Genomic DNA, 8,788 nt, shown 5'->3' with positions numbered 1-8,788 from the left:
TTGTTGCAAACTTATTTTTGTTGTTTTCCACTTAAAGATTTCCATTATTAGCGGGAAATACAAAGAACTTTTTCTATCATGAACCTACTTAGAATAAAATGAAGGAAACTTTACTGGAAATTCAATGTTGCAGTTAAAAATGTTTTCTGTCTTTACAATTTCTAATTTTAAGAAATTCTTATTAATCAGCTAAGAACAGTTTAAAAGTCTTTGATGTTAAATGAAAGAAACCATAGAGCCATATGCAAAGTAAGATACCATTTTTGCTTAAAAAAAAAACAAAACACACAATTGTTTATAAATCCACATGTGACACATGTAGAGAAAAGGATGGACAATTGAACACCAGACTCTTAACAGTGGAGGGAAATACACGGGATACACTTTTTATAATTATCTTGAGGTTGATTTTTTTCCCTCTAACAAACATGTTTTTCATTTGAAATTGAAAGTTTTTTTTTATTGTGAAGAAAAGCCTAGCCACTTTCTGTTCACCAGAAAATGCTGACTAGTGCATTGAGAATACTTAGGTGGATACTAAGGAAGAAGCTTTTTCTTTTAGTAAAACATGACAGCTAATCTGCCTGTATTGAAGAGAGAGCTTGAAGGTGAGCCATGTGCATCAGACTCTAGATTTCATTACCAAGGGAGGATTTTCCACTCGTTTCTTTCCTTGGTTCCCAGTGGATTTGAGAAGGAGAAATATCTTTACCCAGTAAAATTTTAAAACTCTGCTGTTTTTTCACCCGTTCAAGACTTTGAAATGTGATTTATTATTACCGTTGATTTTTATGGAGACAGATGGCAGTAATCTTCTATTTCTTAAATGGAGAAACTAAACTTAAATCTATTATTCTGCATCAAATTATGGACAGAAGCACCAAGGAAAATTCAGGTATGAGTCTAATAAGTCCACAAAGAAGCAGCCTCAAAGGTCTGTCCTTTGATTAAAGGCGAAGTACTTAGTTATCTTTTATTATCTTGTCCCAAGTTTTAAAAACTTTGAAATAAGGACTTCCCTGATCCTCCAGTGATTAAGAATCCTGTCAATGCAGGGGACGTGGGTTCTACCCTTGGTCTGGGAAGATCCCACATGCCACAGAGCAACTAAGCCCATACATCACAACCACTGAGCCCACAATCTAGAGTCCATGAGCAACAGCGAAGACTCAGTGCAGCCATAAATAAATAAAACTTTTTTAAAGATTTTGAAATAAAATGATTATAAGCTATTAAGTGTTTCTAGAATTTAGGAAAATACCAGCTGAACTAGTTGAACTGCTACATCTGCTTTCAGTTATGCTTTGGAAAAGTGCTGTAGGGTTTTATTTTGTAGCTATAATTAGCTGTTTAGACCAGGGGTTGGCAATGTGTCCTCCCTACACCTGTTTTTGTCAATAACAATTTTATTAGAACATAGCCACACTCAATCGTGTACATATTGTCTGCGGCCGTTTCTCACTATAATGGGAGTGTTGAGTAGTTACAGCAGGGACTGTATGACCCACAAAGCTTTAAATATTTACTGTCTAGCCCTTTACAGAAAATGTTTGTCAACCCCTGAAATAGATGAGTGAAATTTACAGAGTAAAATGTCATAAGCATTTATCCAAGAGTTTTCTTTCCTTGCATATCCAGGTAACACTTTACTTATTTGACTGCTTTCTCCACTGGATTGTTAAGCATTGTGAGAGCAGGAGACTCTAAGTCTAAGATACCATTGTATCCCAACCCCCAGAATAGTCCCTGAACTACGTTCTCAAGAGTCTACTGTACTCCCAAATTTTCTTACATCCACACTGGAAGATTTGCCAGTTAAACGTCATAGTGTTTTTTCTTTTTCTTTTAATTTTTCAAGGTGAAAATACCTTTAACATTTTTCTGATTATAAAATGACACATACTCATTATAAATTAAAATTAAAGAAGCAAACATAAAACATCCTCTACTCTAGCACCTTGAGTAACAAATGTTAAGTTATTTTTGGTGACCATCTTGATAATCTTTTCATTCACTTACCAACCATTTTTGCAGTGTCTCATGTATGTTAAAACACTTGAGCACTTTTATCAGCAGAAGATTATGTCAGATTATAATTTTTCCTGCTGACATTGACATTGTCTAAAGGACAGAGCCAAATACAAAAAGAAATGCCTGTATACAGTATGATATCTAATAATACACTCACAGTATATATAATATTATATATATATTCATAGTATATATAATACTGTGAAAGTCTTAGGAGGTCACAAACTATTTCATCACAGTTTTTAAAAATTGAGGAAACAGTGTCAGAGCACAAAACTAGAGGGAAATGCCAGAATTTCTAAAATAACAGTTATCATGTAACATCATAGTATTGCTCTTTATTTGCTTTAATTCGTTATTTCCTTTTTGAATTGTGATCTCACCATGTGAGTACTTGCAATATATAGAGAGTAATATGGCATGTATTATTTTTGTGTTCTAGATGTGGAAATAGATTCAGAGAAGTTAAATAATTTCCCAAGGTCTCAGAGAAAATAAATGGGTTTTGAACTAATATTCAAGTGCTTTTTTGGTATACTTAATTTTTCTTGATTGCTTACTATTCTAAGCACATTATGTGCATTTTTTTTTTCATTTAAATTCACATTTTCTGGTGTCCATTCTGCTACTATTCTATAACTCTCAAAGAAGAAAATTTATGTAAATGGAAAAGGAGATGTTCCATGGATCTTCAAAAGTATGTTTTCTGTGGTTTTTATAAACAATTGGGAGGTGGTGGCATAATTCTCTATTTGTTTTTCTTGAGGACACTGGTGTATGTTTGTTGTTTAGTCACTAAGTTTAGTGACTTTATTTCCCTCTTCATCTACAGCCAGGATTTACCAACATCTCAAACTTTTTAGTCTCATGATTCCTTTATACTCTTTGAAATTATTGAAAACCTAAGGAACTTTTGTTTGTACTTGTTATATATATATAGTTATTTGTTGTTATTGTGTTTAGTCGCTAAGTCATGTCTGACTTTTTTCGATCCCCTGGACTGTAACCCATCAGACTCCTTTGTCCATGGGATTATCCTGGCAAGAATACTGAAGTGGGTTGCAATTTCCTTCTCTAGGAGATCTTCCCAACCCAGGGATTGCATTAGCAGGTAAATTCTTTAACGCTGAACCACACGAACTTCCCTCTCAGTGTTATTTATCATATAGAAATTAAAGCCAAGATATTTTTAAAATAATCATTCATTTGTAAATTAACATTAGCACAGGTAACATTTTTGAAAATAACAAATTTAGTGGCAAGAGTGGTATTGTTTTATATTTTTCAATCTTTTTAATTTCTGCCTTAAAAAGATAGCTCTATTTTATTATCTGTTCCTTCATTCAGTCTGTTCCAGGGTCCAAGTTGTGTAACCTCTGGAAAACTTCATCGTATACTGATGAGAGAAAAGTGAAGAAGGCAGATAACATCTTGGTGTTGTCATGAAGTAGTTTGAACTTATGACCCCCTGGAAGGATCTTGAGGTCCTTTTACATTACTTTGAGAATTGCTGCTCTAGACAGTAGACACAGTAATGTGTGTTGAAGACACAAGGCCTAATCTGTCCCTTGGAATAAATGCTATCCAAGACTAAAGAGAAGGCAATGGCAACCCACTCCAGTACTCTTGCCGGGAAAATCCTATGGGCAGAGGAGCCTGGTGGGCTGCAGTCCATGGGGTCGCTAAGAGTTGGACACGACTGAGCAACTTCACTTTCACTTTTCACTTTTATGCATTGAAGAAGGAAATGGCAAGCCACTCCAGTGTTCTTGCCTGGAGAATCCCAGGGACAGGGGAGCCTGGTGGGCTGCCGTCTATGGGGTCACACAGAGTCGGACACAACTGAAGAGACTTCGCAGCAGCAGCAGCAAGACTAAAGAAACAAAAGAAACAGTTGATTTATAAAAGAGCCTAATACATTCTATAAATTACTACTGAAACTGATCAAGACCCCCAAAACAGACAAAATAACGGTTTGATAAGTACACTTAAGAGTGCAAGGGAGAGAGAATCTATTTCAGACAGGGTGACCAGGAGAGGTCTCGGAAGAAGTGACATTTAAGCTGAGACTCAGCAATGTGAAGAGAGGGAGGACCATGTCCTCTGAACTAGGAAGTAATTTGGGCTACCTTACATTATTTCCTTGTTTATTATCTGCTCCTCCCACAAGGAGGATAGGGTCTTTCTCTTTCTTGTCCTTTGTTACATTCCCAGCACCTCATACAGAACCTGGCATGTAGGATATACACATTGACAAGTTTTTTTTTTTTCTTGTCAGCACCACACAGCATGTGGGATCTCAGTTCCCTGTTGTTATTTAGTTGCTAAGTCTTGTCTGACTGTCTGTAATCCCATGGACTGTAGCCCACCAGCCTCCTCTGTTCATGGGATTTCCCAGGCAAGAATACTGGAGTGGATTGCCATTTCCTTCTCCAGGGGATCTTCCTGATCCAGTGATTTTACCCACGTCTCCTGCTTGGCAGGCAAATTCTTTACCACTGAGCCACCTGGAAAGCCCTCTTAGTTCCCTGACCGGGAATCAAACCCGTTCTCCTTACATTGGAAGCATAAAGTCCTAACCACTGGACCACCAATGGAGTTCCATAATGACAGGTTTCTGAATGAGTAAAACAAGTCCTAAAGAATAGTGGGCAGAAGGAGAGAGACACAACGATTCAGAAGACAGCATTCCAGTCCCACTAAGATGTGTGGGCTATTAGAAGGTTGGGATTGTATTCCAGGCACATTGGGAGATAGTTAAAGCAGAAGGAGGCCATGTTCCACTTAGGTTTGAGTCCACATTTTCAGCTGTATGGAAGATGGACTGGAGGGGAGCAATAGTGGAGTGACATCAGGTAGGCTTTTTGCAAGTCTGGTTGTGAAATGATGGCCTGGACTAATAGCAACAGTGATGGAGAGGAGAGGCAGAAGCAAGGTATATTTTAGACCTATAACTAACATGACTTGTGGATGGAGTTAATTTGGAGAATAAGGATAGGGTGAATCAAGATGATGCTGGAATTACTTCTTAAACACCTGAACAGGTGGTCCAGCATATGGAGATGAAATAATTCATGGGGCTGCAGTGGAGAAGACCAGGCTGGGAGGCAAAAATCAAGGGTACTTTTCTGAGTACAGTCAGTCTCCTCCTACACAAGCTTTCAGTTTCCAAAGTTTCAGTCACCTACACTGAATTCCATAAATGGAAAATGCCAGAAATAAGCAATAAGCTTTAGATTGCACACTGTTCAGCATAGTGTGATGGCATCTTGGCTGCCCTGGGACTGAATCATCCTTGTCCAATCTATCTATCTCGCCTCTCAGTCACTTAGTAATCATCAGATTGACTGTCATGGTATCACAGTGCTTGTGTTCAGGTCACCCTTATCTTGCAATCCACACAGTCAAAGGCTTTAGTGTAGTCAATGAAGCAAAAGGAGATTTTTTTTAAACTCCCTTGCTTTTTCTATGACCTAGCTATGCGAAAGCCTTTGACTGTCAGGATCACAACAAACTGGAAAACTGTTAAAGAGGTGGGAATACCAGACCACCTTACCTGCCTCCTGAGAAACTTTTATGCAGGACAAGAAGCAACAGAACCCAACATAGAACAAGGGACTGGTTCAAAATTGGGAAAGGAGTACATCAAGGCTGTATATTATCACCCTGTTTATTTAACTTATATGCAGAGTACATCATGCAAAATGCCAGGCTGGACGAAGCACAAGCTAGAATCAGGATTGCCAGGAGAAATACCAACAACCACAGATACACAGATGATACCACTTTAATGGCAGAAAGTGAAGAGGAACTAAAGAACCTCTTGATGAAGGTGAAAGAGGAGAGTGTAAAAACTGGCTTAAAACTCAGCATTCAAAAAATGAAGATCATGGTATCTAGTTCTGTCACTTCACAATAGGAAATAGGAAAAAGCGGAAACCATGACATTTTATTTTCTGGGGCTCCAAAATCACTGCAGATGGTGACTGCAGCCACCAAAATAAAAGGCACTTACTCCTTGGAAGAAAAGCTATGACAAATCTAGACAGCATATTAAAAAGCAGAGATATTACTTTGCTGACAAAGGTCCATATAATCAAAGCTATGGTTTTTCCAGTAGGCATGTACAGATGTGAGAGTTCGGCCATAAAGAAGGCTGAGCACCAAAGAATTGATGCTTTCAAACTGTGGTGCTGGAGAAGACTCTTTCAAGAGTCTCTTGGACAGCAAAGAGATCAAACCGGTCAATCCTAAAGGAAATGAACCCTGAATGTTCATTGGAAAGACTGATGGTAAAGCTGAAGCTCAAATACTTGGGCCACCTGATGGTAAGAGCTAATTCATTGGAAAAGACCCTGATTCTGGGAAAGATTGAAGGCAAGAGGAGAAGTCGGTAATAGAGGATGAGATGGTTGGATGGCATCACTGACTCAATGGACATGAGTTTGAGCAAACTCAGGGAGATGATGAAGGACAGGGAAGCCTGGTGTGCTATGGTTCATGGGGTCACAAACAGTCCGACATAACTTAGTGACTGAACAACAACAATACCCTTAATAATGACCCCAAAGCACACAAGGAGTGATGTGGCAATTCAGATATGCCAAAGATAAGACATAAAGTACTTCATTTAAGTGAAAGAGTGAAAGTTCTCGACTTAGTAGGGAAAGGGAAAAAGTCATCTGCTGAGATTCCCATGATCTTTGGTAAAAACAAATGTTCTATAAAATTGTGAAGAAGGAAAAAAAGTTGTGCAAGTTTTGCTGTCACACCTCAAACTGAAAAAGTTACCACCACAGCAAGTGATAAGTGCTTCATTAAGATGGAAAATATCCAATTTCTACACAGTATTTTGAAAGAGACCACAGTCACATAACTTTCATTACTATATAACTGTCCTACCATTATTATTTATTGTTGTTAATCCCTTCAGTTCAGTTCAGTTGCTCAGTCGTATCTGACTCTTTGCAACCCTGTGGACTGCAGCACGCCAGGCCTCCCTGTCCATCACCAACTCCCAGAGTTAACTCAAACTTATGTCCGTTGAGTAGGTGATGCCATCCAACCATCTCATCCTCTGTCGTCCCCTTCTCCCACCTTCAATCTTTCCCAGCATCAAGGTCTTTTCAAATGAGTCAGTTCTTCGCATCAGGGGGACAAAGTATTGGAGTTTCAGCTTCAACATCAGTCCTTCCAATGAATATTCAGGACTGATTTTCTTTAGGATGGACTGGTTGGATCTCCTTGCAGTCCAAGGGACTCTCAAGAATCTTCTCCAACACCACAGTTCAAAAGCATCAATTCTTCAGCACTCAGCTTTCTTCACAGTCCAACTCTCACATCCATACATGACCACTGGAAAAACCATAGACTTGACTGGACAGACCTTTGTTGGCAAAGTAATGTCTCTGCTTTTTAATATGCTGTCTAGGTTGGTCATAACTTTTCCAAGGAATAAGCGTCTTTTAATTTCATGGCTACAGTCACCATCTGCAGTGATTTTGGAGCCCCCAAAATAAAGTCTGCCACTGTTTCCACTGTTTTGCCATCTATTTGCCATGAAGTGATGGTGCTGTGCCTAATTTGTAAATTAAATCTTCATCATAGATGTATGTTTAGGGAAAACCATAGTATATATAGGGTTCAGTACTATCTGTGGTCTCAGGCATCCACTGGGAGTCTTGGAACATACTCCAGGCGAATAAGGGGATATATACAATTTGATATGTTGGTTTAAACACCTAAGTGGATATGTCAGCTAGGCACTGTGGATATTCAAGTCTGGAACTGAGAATAGAGGTCAGGACTGGAGACAGAAAGTTGGGACTCTTAACTAGAAAAGATATTTAAATCCATAGAAATTGAGGCAGTCACTTAGGAAAAGAGCGTAAGAGAAATGTCTCAAGGCCAAATCTTGAACCCCAGCATTTAGGCTGGATAGAGGAAAGGGAGCCAACATAGGAGTGAAGAGTGGCCAGTGAGGTGGGGGAAAACCAAGAGGGAAGTAGAGGGCAGTTGAGTGAGGCTGGATGCTGTTGAGTAGGGGTGCTCTGAAAACATAGAAGCAGAGAGTACACGAGGGTGGGGGAGGGGTAGCCCTGGGAAGTAGGTGAGGTGCTATCCAGGTCTTAAAGGATCTGTAGGAATCATCCTAGCATAGGTAGGGGGAGAGTTGGCATTTTCTAGGCAGAGAGAACAGGTTTGACCGAAGTCCTGCAGACAAGGAGCAGGAGATTGGATATTCCAGGAAGTTACAATCAGAACAGGAGGAAATGAGCAGTGAGGCTTGAGAAGTGGGCAGGAACCACCATATCACAAAGGGCCCTCCATGTAGCAGGGTTGGATAGGACCTTCTATTCCTTATTATCAAGGTAGTAAGATGGTCATATGCCGAGTGGAATGCCTCACCGGCTCCCGGCAGTCATAACCTTGTAGAATCCACCTGCAATGCAGGAGACCCTGGTTCGATTCCTGGGTCGGGAAGATCCCCTGGCGAAGGAAATAGCAACCCACTCCAGTATTTTTGCCTGGGAAACCCTATGGACAGAGAAGCCTGGCTGGCTAGAGTCCATCGGGTCACAAGAGTTGGACACAACTTAGCGACTAAACCATTACAAGATGCTCATTATAGAAAATTCGTAAAAACAAGAAGTCAAAAAGGAAACCACTTCCCCGAGACTTTATATCTATTTTCCTATACATTTCCTTACATAGTTGAAATTGTATATTTTACAGCTTTTTGTTGTTTTATGTTATA

Source organism: Bos grunniens, chromosome 13 (assembly GCF_055505025.1).
Source record: "Bos grunniens cultivar Pamir isolate PY7600 chromosome 13, Bosgru_T2T1.0, whole genome shotgun sequence".
Lineage (NCBI taxonomy): Eukaryota > Metazoa > Chordata > Mammalia > Artiodactyla > Bovidae > Bos > Bos grunniens.
Note: the sequence above shows the minus strand (reverse complement) of the source record.